General features: G+C 34.2%; 1 protein-coding gene across 3 annotated transcripts in view; it reads right to left on the reverse strand.

The window, feature by feature from the left end:
- The window catches only part of Dgk (diacyl glycerol kinase 1), a 587,713-nt gene that overhangs the window by 320,456 nt on the left and 242,679 nt on the right, over nucleotides 1-24,578 (reverse strand). The gene's annotated exons all lie outside the window — the stretch shown is intronic.

The following is a 24,578-nucleotide window of genomic DNA, read 5'->3' on the forward strand; positions in this document are numbered from 1 at the left end:
GTACATCTTTCCAATATATATCGTAGTGTATGTTTCATGGCCTGTCGTAAATACTTATGCAGATTATTGTGATAATCTTTTTGCCAAAATATTGGATTTTGGTTGTTTATTGTTGAGTTGGTAGTGTGCGTTTGCTTTATTGTTGTTCTTTCTCCATATGAGCAAATTTGTCAAAAGTATATCTCTTTCTACGTCCGTGTTCACTAGAAGGCTGAAAAATTCTCTACAAAAATTTAACAGCGCCACTAACGCGCCACTAAAAGTGGCCTCGTCTGAATGTACCCTTAATATCTGCGTAATTGATCTTTTATATCACGAAAATAAGTCATCACTTGTGTTACTAATGCCAGTTTAATACTACAGCGTCAATAAAATATTGTCTAGGGATGAAAGGAATTGTGGCTTGTTTAATATCCCAGCGATATTTGTTTGTTTGGTGACTGGGATAATTGAAGCTGTCGCCTAGGTTACCCTGATGAAGAGAAATTTTTACGCACGAAATAGCAGTTTTCTGTCCGTTACCATGGGAGATGAGGTAGGATGTTTTCCGCATCGATGGATTCTTTCATAAATCTCTCCTCTTTATAGTGCTAGTTGGTCAGAGTAATGAAACATTTACCAACTACTAACTCCGAACTCCTGTTCGTCCGTGAAGGCCCCATAAAACTTTATCGTCAGCTCTTAAAATTTCAACAAAATAATTAAACAACTTGCCAACCGCAGCACAACGGGTAAAATGTAGGACATGAAGGAAGCTAAGAAAGTGGCCGTCTTTTACACGTCATTAAACTATTTGAGAAAGTTCATTCCATCGTCCGCTTAATGCTGAACAACGTTGTTATAAAGGAACATCAATAAAATCTCTCTCCATTTCTACCCTGGTTCGTAGGAAGGAGTACAGTATCTTCCCCCAAAGCGGTAGAATGTAATATATTAGAAGAATTCAGAAGTTAATGAATACCAGTTACACAAATTTGTAAATTTGGTAAGTCAAATGAACCTGAGTCAAATTACAGTATGTCTACAGAAACGTCCGTGATTATAAACTGCTATAATTTTATAACTATGCGGATTACAAAATTAATACCGGTTCATTAGGAAAAACGACTCAAAGAATTTCAGGGGAAGGAAAACAATAGATGGCACCATAAAAAAGCTATTGTTCGCTTGTCATTGCGTGGTTATTTGATAGAAGCAAATTGTGTTAAGGCTTGATCTGTGAAATTTCTCAGCAAATGGCAATTTCCTAAGACTCTGTTTGAAGGATTATAAAGTTACTTAAGTTAAAATCCTTCCTTGATATGGGTGAGAAAATCACTTTTACTTGAATTTTTAAGTGATTAATAGTAATAACTTAAGCGACAAACTGCAGGTAATTTTTTGTGTTTATTACTAACACTAATATCTTACGTGACAAACCATACAGTAGGTACATCTTTTAAGTGTTTATTAATAATAACTTAAGCGACAAACTGCAGGTGGATTTTTAAGTGCGTATAAGTGTTTATTAGAAATAGTAATAACTTACGCGACAAACTGCAGTTCGATTTTGTTAGTCTTTATTTTTAAGAGTTTATTACTCTTTATGTCTAAGTATTTATTAGTAATAACTTACGCGATAAATGGTAGGTATATTTTTTAAGTGTTTAATACTGTTTATTTTTAAGTGTTTATTAGTAATAACTTAAGCGACAAACAGTAGGCAAATTTTTTTCTGTCTATTTCTTTTAGTGTTTATTTCTGTTTATTTTTAAGTATTCATTAGTAATAACTTACACAAAAAACGGTAGGTAGATTTTTTAAGTGCATTACTATTTATTTTTTAAGTGTTTATTAGTATTAACTTCCTTGACAAACGGTAGGTAGATTTTTAATTGTTTATTAGTGTTTGTTTTAAGTGTTTATGGCTAACACTAATAACTTACGTAACAAATGATATTTTTTAAAGTGTTATTAGTAATAACTTACGCGACAAAACTGCAGGTAGATTTTTTAAGTGTTTATTAGTGTTTATTTTTAAGTGTTTACTAGTGTTTATTTTTAAGTGTTTATTGTAATAGTAATAACTTACGCGACAAACTGTAGTTCGATTTTTTTAGTCTTTATTTTTAAGTGTTTATTACTATTTATGTTTAGGTATTTATTAGTAATAATGTAAGCGACAAACGATAGGTAGATTTTTTAAAGTGTTATTAGTAATAACTTATGCGACAAACTGCAGGTAGATTGTTAAGTGTTTATTAGTGTTAATTTTAAGTGTTTATTAGTGTTTATTTTTAAGTGTTTATTAGTAATAGTAATAACTTACGCGACAAACTGTAGTTAGATTCTTTTAGTCATTATTATTATTATTTATGTTTAGGTATTTATTAGTTATAACGTAAGCGACAAACGGTAGGTAGATTTTTAAGTGTCTATTTTGTTTAGTGTTTATTACTGTTAATAAGTGTTTATTAGTAATAACTTACGCGACAAACAGTAGGTAGATATTTTAAGTGTTCATTACTGTTTATTTTTAAGTGTTCATTAGTAATAACTTACGCGACAAACGGTAGGTAGATTTTAAAGTGTCTATTTTGTTTAGTGTTTATTACTGTCAATTTTAAGAGTTTATTAGTAATAACTTACGCGATAAACAGTAGGTAGATTTTTTAAGTGTTCATTACTGTTTATTTTTAAGTGTTTATTAGTAATAACTTACGCGACAAAAGGTAGGTAGGTTTTTTAAGTGTTTATTAACGTTTATTTTTAAGTGTTTATTAGTAATAACTTAACGAAAAACGGTAGGTTGATTTTAAGTGTTTATTACTGTTTATTTTTAAGTGTTTTTTAGTAATAACTTAAGTGGCAAACTGCAGGTAGATTCTTTAATTATTTATTAGTGGTTATGTTTCAGTGTTTATTCGTAATAACTTATGCGACAAACTGTAAGTAGATTTACTGCGGATTTTCTGACTTCCGTTCACCGCGGTTATCGGTTTCACTCGCCCAAGACTCGCAAGCAGTGGAAGCGGACGCGCGGAGGATTGTTCATCCAATACTTGAAGTACAAATTTAATTTGGGCATTATTATACTAGTTACTGATCCAATGGCGATTTCCTTATGTCAGTTCAAATATTAGTACGATTTTGTTCTAAATTTTTGAATCAATATTCTTAACATAGATTGTGTTAATATGATAAGATTAAAAACTGACTCTTACTGTTTAACTGTATATAAATACAAAAAAATAATGTTAAAATGTTCAATCTTATAACTTATCAATTTAATATTAACATTTGTTAATACATATTAAATAGAAATAATGTATAAACGTTTTCGCCTCTTATGGCATCAACAGATACAACTTGCTTCTACGACAGCGGTGGCGAAAATGTAATCGTACGCCGAGCCACTGTGTAACCTACAACGTGCATGGCACCTATGGAGGGAGGCGGACACCCGTAGGAGAAGTAAAGCAACTGTCTGACTTATTAACGGATTTTCATTTTCCTTACGTCAAGCACTTAAAATATAATTTTATACAGTACAAGGCTACAAACTAATGTTTAGTACGTGTAACGAAGAAAGAAATGGACAATAAATGAACAATATCACAACCTAAAACTCTCTTCAGAATGTCTCTGCGACAAAGTTTCAAAATCAGAAATTATGTCACTTACTGCCAGTCGTAGTTGATCACGAAGGTATTTGTCTGTCAGTCGTGATCTAAATTTGGTTTTTATTATTTTAATTGTTGAAAATAATTTTTCACAAACATAAGTTGTAGCGAACATGGCTTCAACAGAGCAAGTGAAAGACCGAAGCTTCGGATATTTATTTTTTGGCAAAGATTTGAAAGTTCAATATTTGTCAAGTCCTTACATTTAGCTTTCATTTGACATCACATAGTAAATCAGTGAGTTCAAATTGAAGAGCTAACCGCATTATTCATACATCTGCTGAAAAAGGGTCGACGTACAGAGATGATGATGATGAAGATGATGATAACAACAATAACACTTAATCTTTTAATGTTTCATCAGTAACATGAAGTATAATGCCGTTTTATGTTATACAACCGTTTTCCTCGTACTACTTGTGAACAAGTCATACATTTAATATTCTCATCATACTGACAGCAAAAAAATGCGTCTTCCCATCCTACTTGGAATTTTCGTACATGGTTTCGAGAGAGATATGCCACTCGCAGGTCAGAGACAAATACAAATGGAACGGAGTTTGACTCTAGTGAGTGAGAGGGTGGGGGTTGGCGGAGGTTAGAAGCAAGCAAAATGCACAGTTATTACTGCGAGCCACAATGTCTCGCGAGTCACGTTCTCGCCACGGCTGTTCTACGATATCTAAATTACATAGTGTAAATTTCTTTTTCTATTATAGTAAACCATGAAATTGGCGTTATAATAATAAGTAATAATATGTAATAATGACTCACGAGTTTTATGTATTTATTGTATTTAATAACTGACATGTGAAAATCAAAACATGAATTTTTAAATTGTAGCTAATAATACACAAAAGATTGACGGGTAAACGATAATCTTAGGTGAGTTCAAAACGTGCAAATAGAAGTAAAAGGTTAGACTACTTCGCTTGTTGACATGCTCTTTTCCATTGAGATAGCAGGCGTTGTGTCGAGTTAGCGAAGCGGGACGCGGCGATCGCAAATCGACACACAACTGAACGTTTGTCAAAGGACGTACAGAATTGCAAAAAAATGTTTGATTACTCAACGACTTTCTCAACGCAGTTACCTAGAGTAAATATTTGAAATAACGTCATAATGAGTGTCTCTTTATCAATAAGTGGTCTTTTTTTTTTTGTACCGGAATGGAGAGGTTTCAAACAGGTAACGAGATATTTTTATTTCACAAAATGTACGGACGTATACCTGGGAAGAGATTTTACCTAAAAAAAGGTCTATCTCTGCGATGTTTACTGTGCTGACAACACCAGGAAATTTTCTCCTTCACAAAAGTAGAAAGTTATATTGTACAGGGACATCATTTTATTTTTACTTCAATTTTTATTGTACCTGAGTTTTTTAATGTACTTCACCCCCACCCCTTCTACTAATGAAATTCAACCGTCCTCCACACAGATCCAAGACCGCATATACAGTCATAGTAGCCTTACGGTCATAGTAAACAGTACGTTCCAAAAATATGTTCGCGTTTTCCAGCGACGAAAGAGCTTTCAATATCGAATCATTTTCGCACAGGTACTGTCGTCCATTTGCCTACGTCGTATCCCGGTTTCCCCCACCAGCTTTTATTCGCCAGCTAGTGGCTGGGCTGTCTTAGTTCTTTTCTGAGAACATTAATTTCTGTTAGGAATTTGACGTTTACGTAATATTATAGAACTGTTTAGAATAACTTAAATAAAAGAGGCTCGTTAAGTAATTAACTGTCACGTGATTTCCCCCCCCCCTTTCCACGACCCTGCGACAAAATCACTTGAACGGACAGTAGATAGCATTTCTGAGTAATTTTATCTTTTCGGATCGACCAGAAGTGAAGATTGAATTTAGTGCGTAAGGTACTCCTTTATAGAGTAGGTACAGAATTATTTCAACATGAGTTACTAGTACGAAGGACGAAACTGGTAATTGGGATTAGGTACAGTAGTCTATAGTGCGTTAATATGCACATTAGAACTGAAGCCTGTATCGAAATGAACGGCCACCATTTTAAAAAATGTGTTTAAATATCCATATTATGATTATTTTTCAATTTAACTTCATTCTCTACATTGTACGCTAATATGCTGTAGACAATATAATATACACTGCATAATGAATACGTTCACATGGACAGCTCAGTTCGTCAGTAAAAACACTCATTGTTAATACTGTACTGTATTTCGATTAAACAAAAACCTAATGAAAATGATCAAACTCAAAAGCGCGATATTTCCTAGTTTACCTAAATGGATTAAACTACTTTTCTTCCCTCCTATACCTAGTAAAGTGATTTGTTTGTATATTACGCCAGTATCATCGAACTCCAGTCGTGGAAGGGGGTAACAAACGGCGTTGATCCAACGGTATAGCCAGGTTAATATTAAAAATGTTAGTAAAAAAATGATGTCCCTGTATATAAAACATAAAAATTATTATTACACCTAGTTTATCATTGCGTCTCAGTGTCTCAGTGAAACGTACAGCAGAGTCCGTATAGGTCAGTTTCTGTCAGATGCGTTTCCAATTCACTGCGGGCTAAAGCAGGGTGATGCACTATCACCTTCACTTTTTAACTTTGCTCTAGAGTATGCCATTAGGATAACAGACAGGGTTTGGATTTGGACGAGTTACATCAGTTGATTGTCTATGCGGATGACGTGAATATGTTAGGAGAAAATCCACAAACGATTAGGGAAAATACGGGATTTTACTTCAAGCTAGTAAAGCGATAGGTTTGGAAGTAAATTCCGAAAAGACAAAGTACATGGTTATGTCTCGTGACCAGAATATTGTACGAAATGAAAATATAAAAATAGGAAATTTATCCTTTGAAGAGATGGAAAAATTCAAATACCTGGAAGCAACAGTAACAAATATAAATTATGCTCGGGAGGAAATTAAACGCAGAATAAATATGGGAAATGCGTGTTATTATTCGGTTGAGAAGCTTTTATCTTCCAGTCTGCTGTCAAAAAATCTGAAAGTTAGAATTTATAAAACAATTATATTATATGTTGTTCTTTATGGTTGTGAAACTTGGACTCTCACTTTGAGAGAGGAACAAAGGTTAAGGGTGTTTGAGAATAAGGTGCTTAGGAAAATATTTGGGGCTAAGAGGGATGACGTTACAGGAGAATGGAGAAATATACACAACACAGAACTGCACGCATTGTATTTTTCACCTGACATAATTAGGAACATAAAATCCAGACGTTTGAGATGGGCAGGACATGTAGCACGTATGGGCGAATCCAGAAATGCATATAGAGAGTTAGATGGGAGACTGGAGGGAAAAAGACAATATAAAGATAATATTAAAATGGATTTGAGGGAGGTGGGATATGATAATATAGACTGTATCAATCTTGCTCATTTTAGGGACCGATGGCGGGCTTATGTGAGGGCGGCAATGAACCTGCGGGTTCCTTAAAAGTCAGTAAGTAACTTTATCATTGAGAAATATGGAAAATCTGTTAACTTGAATTTATTAGAAACAAAGCCATTACTGGATTATGTAACAAGGTAGGCGATATTTGGATCCTGTGTATGAATTTTTTATTCAGTTATTATCGAGGAACTCTTAGCGTGTGCTCGATTACACTATCCTCTAGCGTTTGAAAGTGAAACTAAACGCCGGCGCACAGAAAAACAGAACAGGAAAATTCGCAGTGTCCATTCTATATAATTCCTAATCGCTGGCTGCTTCGTCAGAAAATACCTATCTATTCAAGAAGCATTTTGTTCATATGGTCGTCGCTGAAAAACTTTTTCTGTTTCTTATACGGTAACAATGATGATACAAAACTCCTGTGCTTCAGTATCATATTGGAACTGAAATGTATTCTACAGCACCTCCATTATAAATTTTATAGTCATTTTATTTTATGTCTCCCAAACGGATCAGACTGTAGTTTTATTGTACAGGAACATCATTTTATTTTTACTTCAATTTTTATTCTACCTGAGTTTTTGAATGTACTTCACTCCCACTCCTTGCTTCAAGTAAAATTTCCGTGTTTTCCCTAATCGTTTGTGTATTTTCTCCTAACATATTCACGTCATCCGCATAGACAAACAGCTGATGTATATGATTATGTCTCGTGACCAGAATATTGTACGAAATGGAAATATAAATTTATCCTTCGAAGAGGTGGAAAAATTCAAATATCTTGGAGCAACAGTAACAAATATAAATGACACTCGGGAGGAAATTAAACGCAGAATAAATATGGGAAATGCGTGTTATTATTCGGTTGAGAAGCTCTTATCATCCAGTCTGCTGTCCAAAAATCTGAAAGTTAGAATTTATAAAACAGTTATATTACCGGTTCTTCTGTATGGTTGTGAAACTTGGACTCTCACTCTGAGAGAGGAACATAGGTTCAGGGTGTTTGAGAATAAGGTGCTTAGGAAAATATTTGGGGCTAAGCGGGATGAAGTTACAGGAGAATGGAGAAAGTTACACAACGCAGAACTGCACGCATTGTATTCTTCACCTGACATAATTAGGAACATTAAATCCAGACGTTTGAGATGGGCAGGGCATGTAGCACGTATGGGCGAATCCAGAAATGCATATAGAGTGTTAGTTGGGAGACCGGAGGGAAAAAGACCTTTATGGAGGCCGAGACGTAGATGGGAGGATAATATTAAAATGGATTTGAGGGAGGTGGGGTATGATGATAGAGACTGGATTAATCTTGCACAGGATAGGGACCGCTGGCGGGCTTATGTGAGGGCGGCAATGAACCTTCGGGTTCCTTAAAAGCCATTTGTAAGTAAGTAAGTAAGTAAGTACTTCACTCCCACTCCTTCTGCTAATGAAGTTTCAACTGTCCTCCAGACAGAATCAAGGCCGCATATAGTAAACAGCACTGAGTTAGTGAGTATAGTACGTTCCAGAAATATGTTCGCGTTTTCCAGTGACGAAAGAGCTTTCAATATGAAATCATATTTTCGCACAGGTACTGTCCGTTTGCCTACGTCGCATCCCGATTTCCCCTACCTGCCTCTACGCGCCCCTATGTAAAAGTTGGCCTCTCTTAGCTCTTTTCTGAAAACATTAATTTCTGTTAGGAATTGGACGTTTACATAATATCATACGACTTTTTAAAATAACTTAAATAAAAGGGCCTCGTTAAGTAATTAACTGTCACGTGATTTCCCCCTTTCTACGATCCTGCGGCATAACCACTTGGACGGACAGTAGATAGCATGTCTGAGTAATTTTATATTTTCGGGTCGGGCAGAAGTGAAGATTGATTTTACAGTACGTAGAGTAGGTACAGAATTATTTCAACATGTGTTACTAGTACAAAGGACGAAACTGGCAATTGGAATTAGATGTAGGCTAATAATCTATAGTGCGATAATATGCACAAAAGATCTGAAGCTGTATCGAAATGAACGGCCACCATTTTAAAATGTGTGTTTAAATATCCATATTATGATTATTTTTCAATTTATATTATTATTGGGTTATTTTACGACGCTGTATCAACATCTAGGTTATTTAGCGTCTGAATGATATGAAGGTGATAATGCCGGTGAAATGAGTCCGGGGTCCAGCACCGAAAGTTACCCAGCATTTTTTCGTATTGGGTTGAGGGAAAACCCCGGAAAAAACCTCAACCAGGTAACTTGCCCCGACCGGGATTCGAACCCGGGCCACCTGGTTTCGCGGCCAGACGCGCTGACCGTTACTCCACAGGTGTGGACTTTTCAATTTAACTTCATTCTCTAAATTGTACCCTAATGTGGTGTAGACAGTATAATATACACTGCATAATGAATACGTTCGCATGCATAACTCAGTTCGTGAGTAAAAACACTCATTGTTAATACAGTACTGCATTTTGATTAAACAAAAACCTAATGAAAAATTATCGAACCCAAAATCGCGATATTTCCTAGTTTAAGTAAATGGATGAACTATTTTTCTTCCCTCCTATACCTAGTAAAGTGATTTGTTTGTGTTTTACGCCAGTATCATCGAACTCCAGTCGTGGAAAGGGGTAGCGAACGGTGTTTCTGGTTCTGTAAAGGTATAGCCAGGTTAATATTAAAAATGTTAGTAAAAATAAAATGATGTCACTGTATTTATATAAATAATAATTCAATAATCGTATGTGTTGTTTTAATTTATTATTATTATTATTATTATTATTATTATTATTATTATTATTATTATTATTATTATCATGATCATCTTCTACTTCTTCATAATCACCATCACTACTTAATTTCTAACAGTCTATGATGAAACGTTAGGTGAAACAGTCTGTTTCTCTTACCTGTACTTTTAATTTTACCTTCCCCCTTTTCTCCTTCTCCGACAAGTCACCCTGCATATTCTGAGAGCGGGCTTGAAATTTGATTACAAAAACCTCTTCCGTTTAGTCTCTGATTTCAGTTCGTGCAATAACTCTTGTCTCTTCCCTTCTGCCGCTTCAGGCCTGAACGCAGTCAATAATCCACTTTCCTCATTAGAATGACAGAAACTACGTCGCAACAGCAATGGTTTGACAAGATGCAGGCTACTCCGGTATTAGTCAGATATGTGGATGTTTTTACACTTGTCAACCTTAATTTTTAATTAGTTACTGAACCAAACAACTTGACCTATGACCTCCTTTCCATCACTGATTACTGTAATTTGTTTTGTTCACCCATTCATTTATTCATTCCATACTGCAGTAGAAAAGAGTGAGAAGGAAAATAAGAAAATTAAAAATTGTATATCTAAAATGTATTATAATTTAATTCCTATGTTGCTTACAAAGTTCAAGTGTTTCAGTAACCAATAAAATAGTTCTATATCGATATTTATTTATTCATTCATTCATTTATTTATCCACCCATCCACCCACTTATTTATTTATTTATTTATTTATTTATTTATTCATTTACTTATTTACTTACTTACCTATCTACCCATCCATCCATCCATTCACCCACCCACCCATTTATTTATTTATTTATTTTTTTTTACTTACTTACCTACATACCTACCTACCCATCCATCCATTCACCCACCCATGTATTTATTTATTTATTTATTTATTTACTTACTTACCTACCTACCCATCCATCCATCCATCCATCCATCCATCCATCCATTCACCCACCCACCCAACCACCCATTTATTTACTTATTTATTTATTTATTTAATTATTTATTTATTTATTTACTTACTTACCTACATACCTACCTACCCATCCATCCATTCACCCACCCATTTATTTATTTATTTATTTATTTACTTACTTACTTACTTACCTACATACCTACCTATTCATCCATCCATTCAGCCAGCCATTTATTTATTTATTTATTTATTTACTAACCTACCTACCCATCCATCCATCCATCCATCCATTCACCCACCCACCCATTTATTTACTTATTTATTTAATTATTTATTTATTTATTTATTTATTTATTTACTTACTTACCTACATACCTACCTACCCATCCATCCATTCACCCACGCATTTATTTATTTATTTATTTATTTATTTACTTACTTACTTACCTACATATCTACCTACTCATCCATCCATTCACCCACCCATTTATTTATTTATTTATTTATTTACTTACTTACCTACATACCTACCTACCCATCTAGCCATCCATTCACCCACTCATTTATTTATTTATTTAATCATTTACTTATTTACTTACCTACCTACCTACCTACCCATCCATCCATACACCTACCCACCCACCCACCCATTTATTTATTTATGTATTTATTTATTTATTTACCTACCTAACCATCCATCCATTCACCCACCCATTTATTTATTTATTTACTTACTTACTTACATACCTACCTAGCCATCCACCCATTTACCCACCCATTTATTTATTTATTTATTTATTTATTTACTTACTTACTTACTTACCTACATACCTACCTATTCATCCATCCATTCAGCCAGCCATTTATTTATTTATTTATTTATTTACTAACCTACCTACCCATCCATCCATCCATCCATCCATTCACCCACCCACCCATTTATTTACTTATTTATTTAATTATTTATTTATTTATTTATTTATTTACTTACTTACCTACATACCTACCTACCCATCCATCCATTCACCCACGCATTTATTTATTTATTTATTTATTTATTTACTTACTTACTTACCTACATATCTACCTACTCATCCATCCATTCACCCACCCATTTATTTATTTATTTATTTATTTACTTACTTACCTACATACCTACCTACCCATCTAGCCATCCATTCACCCACTCATTTATTTATTTATTTAATCATTTACTTATTTACTTACCTACCTACCTACCTACCCATCCATCCATACACCTACCCACCCACCCACCCATTTATTTATTTATGTATTTATTTATTTATTTACCTACCTAACCATCCATCCATTCACCCACCCATTTATTTATTTATTTACTTACTTACTTACATACCTACCTAGCCATCCACCCATTTACCCACCCATTTATTTATTTATTTATTTATTTATTTACTTACTTACTTACTTACCTACATACCTACCTATTCATCCATCCATTCAGCCAGCCATTTATTTATTTATTTATTTATTTACTAACCTACCTACCCATCCATCCATCCATCCATCCATTCACCCACCCACCCATTTATTTACTTATTTATTTAATTATTTATTTATTTATTTATTTATTTATTTACTTACTTACCTACATACCTACCTACCCATCCATCCATTCACCCACGCATTTATTTATTTATTTATTTATTTATTTACTTACTTACTTACCTACATATCTACCTACTCATCCATCCATTCACCCACCCATTTATTTATTTATTTATTTATTTACTTACTTACCTACATACCTACCTACCCATCTAGCCATCCATTCACCCACTCATTTATTTATTTATTTAATCATTTACTTATTTACTTACCTACCTACCTACCTACCCATCCATCCATACACCTACCCACCCACCCACCCATTTATTTATTTATGTATTTATTTATTTATTTACCTACCTAACCATCCATCCATTCACCCACCCATTTATTTATTTATTTACTTACTTACTTACATACCTACCTAGCCATCCACCCATTTACCCACCCATTTATTTATTTATTTATTTATTTATTTACTTACTTACTTACTTACCTACATACCTACCTATTCATCCATCCATTCAGCCAGCCATTTATTTATTTATTTATTTATTTACTAACCTACCTACCCATCCATCCATCCATCCATCCATTCACCCACCCACCCATTTATTTACTTATTTATTTAATTATTTATTTATTTATTTATTTATTTATTTATTTACTTACTTACCTACATACCTACCTACCCATCCATCCATTCACCCACGCATTTATTTATTTATTTATTTATTTATTTACTTACTTACTTACCTACATATCTACCTACTCATCCATCCATTCACCCACCCATTTATTTATTTATTTATTTATTTACTTACTTACCTACATACCTACCTACCCATCTAGCCATCCATTCACCCACTCATTTATTTATTTATTTAATCATTTACTTATTTACTTACCTACCTACCTACCTACCCATCCATCCATACACCTACCCACCCACCCACCCATTTATTTATTTATGTATTTATTTATTTATTTACCTACCTAACCATCCATCCATTCACCCACCCATTTATTTATTTATTTACTTACTTACTTACATACCTACCTAGCCATCCACCCATTTACCCACCCATTTATTTATTTATTTATTTATTTATTTACTTACTTACTTACTTACCTACATACCTACCTATTCATCCATCCATTCAGCCAGCCATTTATTTATTTATTTATTTATTTACTAACCTACCTACCCATCCATCCATCCATCCATCCATTCACCCACCCACCCATTTATTTACTTATTTATTTAATTATTTATTTATTTATTTATTTATTTATTTACTTACTTACCTACATACCTACCTACCCATCCATCCATTCACCCACGCATTTATTTATTTATTTATTTATTTATTTACTTACTTACTTACCTACATATCTACCTACTCATCCATCCATTCACCCACCCATTTATTTATTTATTTATTTATTTACTTACTTACCTACATACCTACCTACCCATCTAGCCATCCATTCACCCACTCATTTATTTATTTATTTAATCATTTACTTATTTACTTACCTACCTACCTACCTACCCATCCATCCATACACCTACCCACCCACCCACCCATTTATTTATTTATGTATTTATTTATTTATTTACCTACCTAACCATCCATCCATTCACCCACCCATTTATTTATTTATTTACTTACTTACTTACATACCTACCTAGCCATCCACCCATTTACCCACCCATTTATTTATTTATTTATTTATTTACTTACTTACTTACTTACCTACATACCTACCTATTCATCCATCCATTCAGCCAGCCATTTATTTATTTATTTATTTATTTACTAACCTACCTACCCATCCATCCATCCATCCATCCATTCACCCACCCACCCATTTATTTACTTATTTATTTAATTATTTATTTATTTATTTATTTATTTATTTACTTACTTACCTACATACCTACCTACCCATCCATCCATTCACCCACGCATTTATTTATTTATTTATTTATTTATTTATTTACTTACTTACTTACCTACATATCTACCTACTCATCCATCCATTCACCCACCCATTTATTTATTTATTTATTTATTTACTTACTTACCTACATACCTACCTACCCATCTAGCCATCCATTCACCCACTCATTTATTTATTTATTTAATCATTTACTTATTTACTTACCTACCTACCTACCTACCCATCCATCCATACACCTACCCACCCACCCACCCATTTATTTATTTATGTATTTATTTATTTATTTACCTACCTAACCATCCATCCATTCACCCACCCATTTATTTATTTATTTACTTACTTACTTACATACCTACCTAGCCATCCACCCATTTACCCACCCATTTATTTATTTATTTATTTATTTATTTACTTACTTACTTACTTACCTACATACCTACCTATTCATCCATCCATTCAGCCAGCCATTTATTTATTTATTTATTTATTTACTAACCTACCTACCCATCCATCCATCCATCCATCCATTCACCCACCCACCCATTTATTTACTTATTTATTTAATTATTTATTTATTTATTTATTTATTTATTTACTTACTTACCTACATACCTACCTACCCATCCATCCATTCACCCACGCATTTATTTATTTATTTATTTATTTATTTACTTACTTACTTACCTACATATCTACCTACTCATCCATCCATTCACCCACCCATTTATTTATTTATTTATTTATTTACTTACTTACCTACATACCTACCTACCCATCTAGCCATCCATTCACCCACTCATTTATTTATTTATTTAATCATTTACTTATTTACTTACCTACCTACCTACCTACCCATCCATCCATACACCTACCCACCCACCCACCCATTTATTTATTTATGTATTTATTTATTTATTTACCTACCTAACCATCCATCCATTCACCCACCCATTTATTTATTTATTTACTTACTTACTTACATACCTACCTAGCCATCCACCCATTTACCCACCCATTTATTTATTTATTCATTTACTTACTTACCTACCTACCCATCCATCCATCCATTCACCCACACACCCATTTATTTATTTATTTATTTATTCCTACTTTTATTTAGTTATTTTATTTAGTTATTCAGTTTTACCAGAAAAAAATATTTCTTCTCTTATTTTATTTGCGTTATACTGGTTAGACCGTTAGTAAAATTACGAAAACAATTACATCAGTAGTTATATCTAGCAAAGAGTTAATATTAGTTTAAATACATATTTGTGTTTTATTACGTTTTCGTGAAATTAAATAAAATTGCATGCTTAAATTTGTTAATATTCTGCCGTGAGAGACGTGGCAACGTGTTCAGCAGGCAGTACTCTGCACAGACGTAAGTACAAGTCAGCTGAGTTCAAGCTCCCCGTCCATAGGTCTACTGCCGAGCGGATGACAATACTGGGTATTCAATAAACAACTTACAATGTCATTCACATTTTAGGAATATCATATGTTATTAATTTATGAAGAAAGTCGTCGTAATTCAAGTGAGACAAGAACGAAGTACCGTCAACGTTTTCCTCAAAGAAGGTTACCTAATCGGCAAACTTTTGTAGCAGTTTCTCAAGATTATTAGAAACTAGAAGTCTCGAAAATCACACAACCAGAAATTTGTTTAGAAATGATACTGCTTTACGAAAGCGAGAGAGATTAAAATTTTGCATTAGGAAAAAGTTCGTGTGATTTTGTGCAGAAAACCATTATTGTTTATTTTTTAAACATACAATAAAAAATGGAACAATATTGTTACATAAAATGTAAATTTACCACAATGTTCTATTAATGAGATTGAAAGTTTGTATTTGCTGCTCGTTTTATGTAAACAACACTATTGTCATGGTCCGCTCCTGCATTAGAACAGAGCATCTGTTTTGTACCGGTATGTCTGTACCCGCTTGAGCTGTACTGTGTACTTATAAACCCCCTCCTCCCTATCTAGCAACGTTGCAAAATGTCTAATATTGTAAGCTTTAATAATTAGTTAAATATTGCAATTATAAAAAAATTGTAACGACATTTTTTCTTCCTTACGACATAAATAATCATCAGTTAAAATAATGTATATTAGTTCATGAACTATTCTGGTTTGTTCATACCTTAGTTATTGAAAAACTTCAACCTTCTTCCCTCGTACAAGATGGACTCTTCCAATGCTTATATTTGTTTTTGTCGACCTCCCCTCGTATGATATGGATTCCTCCTATACTCGTACTTTATTTTGTTTGTTCAGTACACGAAGTCACTGCCTTCTAGTACTAAGTCCGACACTACTGCGAATGTGATTTTATCTTATCACTGCATGACGTAAATGTGACATTGTATCTCCAATAAAGACGTAACCACATCAAATACATCAACAGATTACAGATGTGAAGCAAAATCTTTGAGATGGAAGTAGTGTATGAAGCGATATTTTCACGCCTCATTTGTAACTAATGACGGTAATGATTAGAATTAGCTACCGATGCCAAGAACTTTCATCTTCTTTAGACACTCACTTCCATCGGTAGTGAGTCGCTAACTTTAGATTCAATGAAAGTTGGACTAAACCATTTACGATAACGTTGTTGCAACAGGAATTTGACCCTGTAGTATTTTCGTGTATGCTACATGCTGCACAGCCTTGCCTAAAAAGTTGCCGAGAGAGTACGGCGAACAGTGTTCTCCAAGGTCTCCGTGGCGGTCACAAGATCGGAGTAAAGTTTGAATGGTTCCCTCGTGCTCAGAAATGACCGGAAAATGTACACAGATCACGTCCGCTCCAAGCCTGCTGTTTGAGACGGAACACGCGCACGTTTATGCTGATAAGTAAACACGATCCAGACCCAGTGGCGGACAATAGGAAAGGAGCCAAGGATCCTTTTTAGTGACGTCATTATAAAATATATTTAAAAAATATTATTTCAAAACTATTAGCCCTAATGGTACCAAATTTTATACATATGATAGTATTGTAGGCATGTTTATGTAATTTAAATTTCACAAATTTTGAATGAAAATTGTGAAAGTTTAAAAATTCATATTTAAGTGTCTCCCTAATCAGTTATTTGACAAGAATTTATTATATTTACCTCGTATAAGAAAGGAAAGTGGTGAATTTCAAGGGAGTTAAACTGAGATTAACAATTTAGTTTCTCTCAAGAAATATACACTAAAATATAACTTTATTTTTTAAATCGGTAGATATTAGCTCCACATGCCACACTCGTTATCAGTTTAAAGTGCCAAAATGCATTAGGCCTATAAAAGTTTTAAGCCTGTGTAGATTACTTACTTACTTACTGGCTTTTAAGGAACCCGGAGGTTCATTGCCGCCCTCACATAAGCCCGCCATTGGTCCCTATCCTGAGCAAGATTAATCCATTCTCTATCATCATATCCCATCTCCCTCAAATCCATTTTAATATTATCCTCCCACCTACGTCTCGGTCTCCCTAAAGGTCTTTTTCCCTCCGGCCTCCCAACTAACACTCTATATGCATTTCTGGATTCGCCCATACGTGCTACATGCCCTGCCCATCTCAAACGTCTGAAGCCTGTGTAGATTAGATAAAAAAAATGAAAATGTGAAATTTGGTCAATCTTTATAGCAGATTTGTATTAAAATTAATATTCCTTGTTGGGGAAGAAACATTTTTAAATTATAGTTCATTTAACGATGCTCACAACTGCCGAGGTTATATCAGCGTCTCCGATGTGCCGGCATTTTGTCCCGCAGGAGTTTTTTTACATACCAGTAAATCTACAGATATGAGCCTGTCCATTTAAGCACACTTAAATGCCATCGACCTGGACCGGGATCGAACTCGAAACCTCGAGCCAGCGCTATACGTTGGGGAAGGAAATCACACAGAGAATAGGTAAATAGATTGAAAAATAGACATTTATATTCCATAAAATTTAATTCTCTGTTCAAAATAGCAACGACATTCCTAATTCAAATGTTATTATTTACAACGTTTCGTATATTTACCTCTGCGCCCCTCTCACGTTGAGATAAAGACAGGGGAAACGGGATCAAAATCAAGGCGGTGTGGAGCTTCTGAATAATAAGACAGTTTATGAAAATATTAATATTTTTGATCGAGTATGGATTTCTCAATCTATTAAATTATTTACCACTGGCTCAAGTCATAGAGGATACGGAAGTGTCGCGATAAAAATAATATAGAAAAAAACATGTCTTGGGGGTTCAATGTGAATAGCGAGAAAATAACTTTCGAGTCATGGGATGAAAGATAATAGCACACTTCTCCTATCTACTTCTGGTAGATAGTACGACCACAGAAGGGATGAGGTTAAATCTTCTATCGGTTTTCAAGCGGAACCTTCGTCTGTGAAAGGCTGACCGTAGAGGGAGGCCCGCAGGAAACTAAGGACCAAAGAAAACCTGGGCTAAACTCAGGACGGTAGTGGTGGCGTGCCGGAAGCACGAAGTTTGTAAGAGGCCTTCTAGTCCAGATAGTGCTGCTGGACGACGACTGCTAACCGAGCCAAAAGCCTCTGTTTTATAACTTCGTCCGATTGTGGATATGTGTGGGGGAGGGTACATGACAACAGAGAGAGAGGAGTATCTCCTTTCTCACTTACTTGGCGTGGGTGACGTCATGACGTCGGTTTGACGTCACAAATTAAAAAATGAAGTAAAACGGTTGGCTACTTTCCCCAAAGCAAAGAAAGAGAGAGATGTTTTGCCAATCTGTTCGATTCCTCAGCTAGTAAAAAATGTGGACGTGAATTGTAATTTTTTGCTACTAGTTGTGCCTTGTCTTTGTTAGGGAAAATTTCTTGTCAGTCAGTGGAATATCACACAAACCGCGTCCCAAACCGGCCCCAATATTGGATTTACAACATACTTACAACTATCACAATGCCATAGCATGAGCTGTGAATATTAATCCACGGGTTAACCGTGTCGGACTGTAAAGAAAACAACTATCGCAATGTCCATATTTTATATGCTGTACAATATTATAGTATTGTGTAATTTTGGTCAGTCAAACTCTTATGGAACCACCTAGGCTATATGGATTATAATTCAGTGTACTGATAAAAACTGATGCGCCATTATCATTTTTCTCCTTGTTAGCTTATTCTGTTAACTGACATTGTTTGTTTGTTTGTTTGTTTACTTATTTGTCATTTTTCTCACTCTGTTATCTTTCATCACTTGGACTCTCACTTTGAGAGAGGAACATAGGTTAAGGGCGTTTGAGAATAAGGTGCTTAGGAAAATATTTGGGGCTAAGAGGGATGAAGTTACAGGAGAATGGAGAAAGTTACACAACACAGAACTACACGCATTGTATTCTTCACCTCACATAATTAGGAACATTGAATCCAGACGTTTGAGATGAGCAGGGCATGTAGCACGTATGGGCGAATCCAGAAATGCATATAGAGTGTTAGTTGGGAGGCCAGAGGGAAAAATACCTTTGGGGAGGCCGAGACGTAGATGGGAAGATAATATTAAAATGGATCTTAGGGAGGTGGGATATGATAATAGAGAATGGATTAATCTTGCTCAGGATAGGGACCAATGGCGGGCTTATGTGAGGGTGGCAATGAACCTCCGGGTTCCTTGAAAGTCAATAAGTACGTAAGTTATCTTTCATCATCTATTTGTTCTTTTTTTGTTTTGTATGTTTTGTCTAATGGCAGCCTCTAATTTGAGGTAGCTAAATAAATAAATAAACAAATAAACAAATAAATAAGTAAATAAGTAAGTAAATAAATAAATAAAAAAATGAAAAATAAATAAATGAATGAATGATGAATGAATGAATAAATAAATAAATAAAAATACAGAAATAATTTCAAGATAAGATATCAAAATTCCGTGGATTATTCTCTGTTCCTATTTTTGGCATCACGTTTCTCTATTCATATAGCTACTTATGCTCAATAGAACATCATATATATTAATTATTTAAACACAATTAATACATTTATGTGTATGTCAAATCTGCAATGCTTGGGAAAAGTGACACAAGTCAGTTTCCACAAACCTTTTTTGATAATTTATTGACAACTTGGGGACATCTGCTCGCTTGGAAAAAATACATAAGTATTTCTCCCATTACAATAATTCATACAGAAAACAATCAAATCGACATAAACCAGTGTCAGTTGTCAATAAATTATCAAAAAAGGTTTGCGGAAACTGACTTATGTCACTTTTCCCAAGCACTGCAGAAATATAAACATGCATTTCCTAGGTACGAATTGAAAATACAAATTTGCAGGTCTATTTGTACATGCTTTCATCCTTTCGAACATAGTCTACAGTTTCCTGCTTCCATAGCACTGAACTTCCTTTCTTTTAGTTACACCTATTATTTCATCCACTTTAGCTATCGACGCCCACAATTCAGTAACATATGTATTTGTCTTTCATTTGACGTGTTTGTATTTGACCTAACTATCTAAATGACGCTTTAACTGAAGTTACTGATTACTTGAATTCAATATTGTTATGGTCGAAAATGTAAGAATTTAATTTAAATGCAAGTAGGCTAAGTCGCAGGCTATCTTAATAGAACATCAAAGATCGAAGTGTGACAAACAAAATTTGCCATCGATAATAATTGTAATTAATACCATTATTTCATCCAGCTCGATTGTGAAGATTGTCACCTGGAATGGAATGAAAATTGAATCACACTTCCAAACAAATATTCTCGATTATTCACTCATTAAAGCGACTGAAGCACTTTCTTCCTGATAAATTAAAATTAATACAAAACCTCTAATGGCAAAATTTCATTATATTAATATTATTCTCATTCTATCAATGTATTTGAGATATATATTTTGCTCAAAATAACATAGTTCTACTAAACTACAGTAGAGCATCGATTATTCGAATACCGATCAACCGAAACATCGGTTTTAACTGAAAGCGCACCAATCGGAAAATTTGAATTTGCGCCATGTAGTAGTTTCGCTAGCGCTGTTTGCGAGAATTAGTGGCAAAAAAAAAAGAGTCTCAGCTCTGAAGCAAAGAGAAAAAAGGTTTGGACTTCTTTTCCTAAACTGTAATGGCCTACTTTAATGGCCGTTTTGAACTTATGAAACTAGGCTAGTCAGCTCTCTGTGATATTTTATAAGATGTGTGATACAAAATATATAGGTACTGTATGTACAGTTTTGTGTTTAATATCAGTGTTTCTTTGTTTCATTCTGATTCTATATCACCGGCACAATTTTGTTTCGTAAATGATCGAGTATACGAAAAATCAGTTATCCGAACACTCCCGTCCGCAATTGTTTCGGTTAATCGACGCTCTACTGTACTATTAAACTAATTCTCATCATTTAACCAACTATTTATCTCAACTTAATTATAATTCTTGACATAATGGATATAGACTGAATTGAATTACATTAGCTCATAAAATAAGTTATTACTTTTTCGTATATACTTTCTCTCAAATTAAATATACATGTACCGGTACTATGATGAAATATGAGTGGAACAGGGAAAAATTCTCTCCGGCACCGGGATTTGAACTCGGGTTTTCAGCTCTACGTGCTGTAAAGAATATTGCTGGAGAATTTTTAGTGTATTGTAAATATTCATAATTTAAATATGTATGCCACTAATGTATTGATTAAGGCTGGGCGAATGGAAGAGAAGGCCTTATGACCTTAAATCTACCAGCGAAAATAAAACATTCTTAAAATTGTTTAGTCGATACGTTAAAAGTGTTAAAAATTAAAAAAAAAAAAACAAAAGAAAAAATGGATATATACCTTAGACAGATGGTCCGTTTCGACGCCAGTGCTGCGTCATCTTCAGTGTCCTACGAACTACTGTTGTTCCTGTTGATCTTGAATTCTGCCATTTGCATTCGTCAATTATAGGGGTGGGGGTGTGTTGCTCTTATGGTAGGGGGTGGTTTTTTGTGTGTTATGTATCATGATATCGAACAATGTGTGGGTATTGAACTATAATTGTGTATTAAGTATATGTTGTGGGTGTGTTATTGTATGTTTGTATATTTCGTATTGTTCTAAAATGTTTAACTGTGGACGTTTTGGTGTGATGTGTAGACTTTGAACGTGTCGACTAAACAATTTTAAGTTTTTAAACAAAGTGTTAACGTGAACTAGAATCAATAACACATTTTATTCTATTCTAAATATTCCAGATCTCTCCCTTCTTTGTTTTCGGTATTTCTTCATTCTACTGCTGAAAATGTACACTCCCACCAGGTTATAAGTCCTCGCGAGTCATATCGATGACCTAGGTCGTATACTGTAATTCCCTAACACTGCAGCCCACGTACCTGTCTTGCTGACGTCACAACATAATTAAAACTCTCCCCTGCTATCTATTGCCTCATTTTACGATTTTTTTCTCTACCAGCAGTATAGTTTGATGGTTGTTTATAGCCGTCCCTAACCTATGGCTCGCAAGGCTATTTCTGGTCTAAATGGCCGTTTCCTCACCTAGCTAGCCTACTAAGCGTAATTTTCATGACATGGACCCACACAGGCTGCTTCGAAAAAAAACTGCCGCAATCGATCCATAGCCGTTCAAAATGAAGCACATTAAATATCTGCGCCATGGAACACCCACGTTCGTTCTACCGCCTTATTGTTTTAATTTCACATCAATCCCTCTTCTCTTCTCTCTATTCTCTTTTATTTTCTCCTTTACATTTCGGTTCTTCATCTTCCGACGTCTCTTTTTATCCTCTAATTATTTCCTTTACAGCACTACTTATAAGTTTATCAGTATCGCTTAAAATATTTTAGAGATCTGGGTTAGAGATGCGCTAAGGAGATCTATATATTTTCGAAACCTACAGTAATGTGTCAGCTTAGTAGGTACCTTATAGTGTTCTTTGACCCTCTATAGGGCTTTAATTTAATTTGTATTATTTTTGTCAGTGTTTGTATTTTTTGTAGTTATGTGTGCTATCTGGTAGGATGGAAGAGAAGTCCTTATAACCTTAATCCTGTCAGATTAAATAAATAAACTAAACTACTGAAATGAAAAACTCTCACTTATGTTTCCTGTTGGTGTGACAAATAGCACAATTCAGAATCACTTTAGTTGAGAATTTTCACTCATTTCTTTAGTTTTATTGATGGTAGACAGGCGACGGTCAACGTAGAAATATCAGGAAAACTGAAAGCCTTATCTAACGTATCGATATGTGATGCAGTACATCATAATCCGTGACGTTCACAACGGAGAAACACAAACAAATTCAAGTAAATTCTTCTCTGTGCTTTTCATGACATAATCACTCTTCCTATTGGGGATATTTCCCGAATTATAAAATCCTTTATGCTCGACCATGCCGAAATGTAGTAATTATACACCTGGTAGCAGACCTTTAATGCATGTCATTAAAGTACACCTACTCATTAAAGGTCAGGTCTTTCAGCCAATGACGACTCAGGTTACAACTGTTCAGCCAATGACAGGTCAGCTTTCTACCGTTATAAAACCGCATGTATCGATTATTCTCGGATATGCAATCGAAAGAGAATTAGCGAAAAGTCACGGAGGCTGGAAATCCAATACTGTCGCAGAAGGTTATGTTCTGTTACTATAATAATTAGCGTTAATTGTAAATAATATTCAAATAAATTCAATTTGTCATCTCTTTTTTCAATGTCTAATTTTATTTCAATGTTATCTCTGTAGGTTCTTATGGCCTAGCAAGGTCAATGTGAACATCTGTTCCTCGAAAAAAAATCAATACTTTCGCGTCTGCCAACATCTCACATCATACGGGACATTGGTCAAGGTCAGATACAAAGAAAATTAATAATATCAAGTTAGAAATATGGTCGAGCATAAAAAGTCGTATGAAACTCGCCTATAATGGTAATTAAGAAGCTCGTATGAAAATTATGAAACTCGCTTGCGCTCGTTTCATAAATATCCATACTCGCTTCTTAATTACCTTCATTATAGGCTCGTTGCATAATGTACTATTATATAGCTCACAATATTGTAACAAAATGGATTACTCATATCTTCTATTACATACATTTTTCTATAAATAACTGTGATTTAATGCAGATATTGCAATATGTTAACCTATTTTGGCTAGCCCTTGTTCCCATACAATATCTTTCCTCAATAACTCAACAAATCTATTGCCAAGTTATGAGCTAGAGCTCTAAGGAAAATTATTATTCGACAGAAATATTGTTCTACAATAACGAAAGAAATATT

The sequence above is a fragment of the Periplaneta americana genome, chromosome 1 (genome assembly GCF_040183065.1).
Source record: "Periplaneta americana isolate PAMFEO1 chromosome 1, P.americana_PAMFEO1_priV1, whole genome shotgun sequence".
Classification (NCBI taxonomy): Eukaryota; Metazoa; Arthropoda; class Insecta; order Blattodea; family Blattidae; genus Periplaneta; species Periplaneta americana.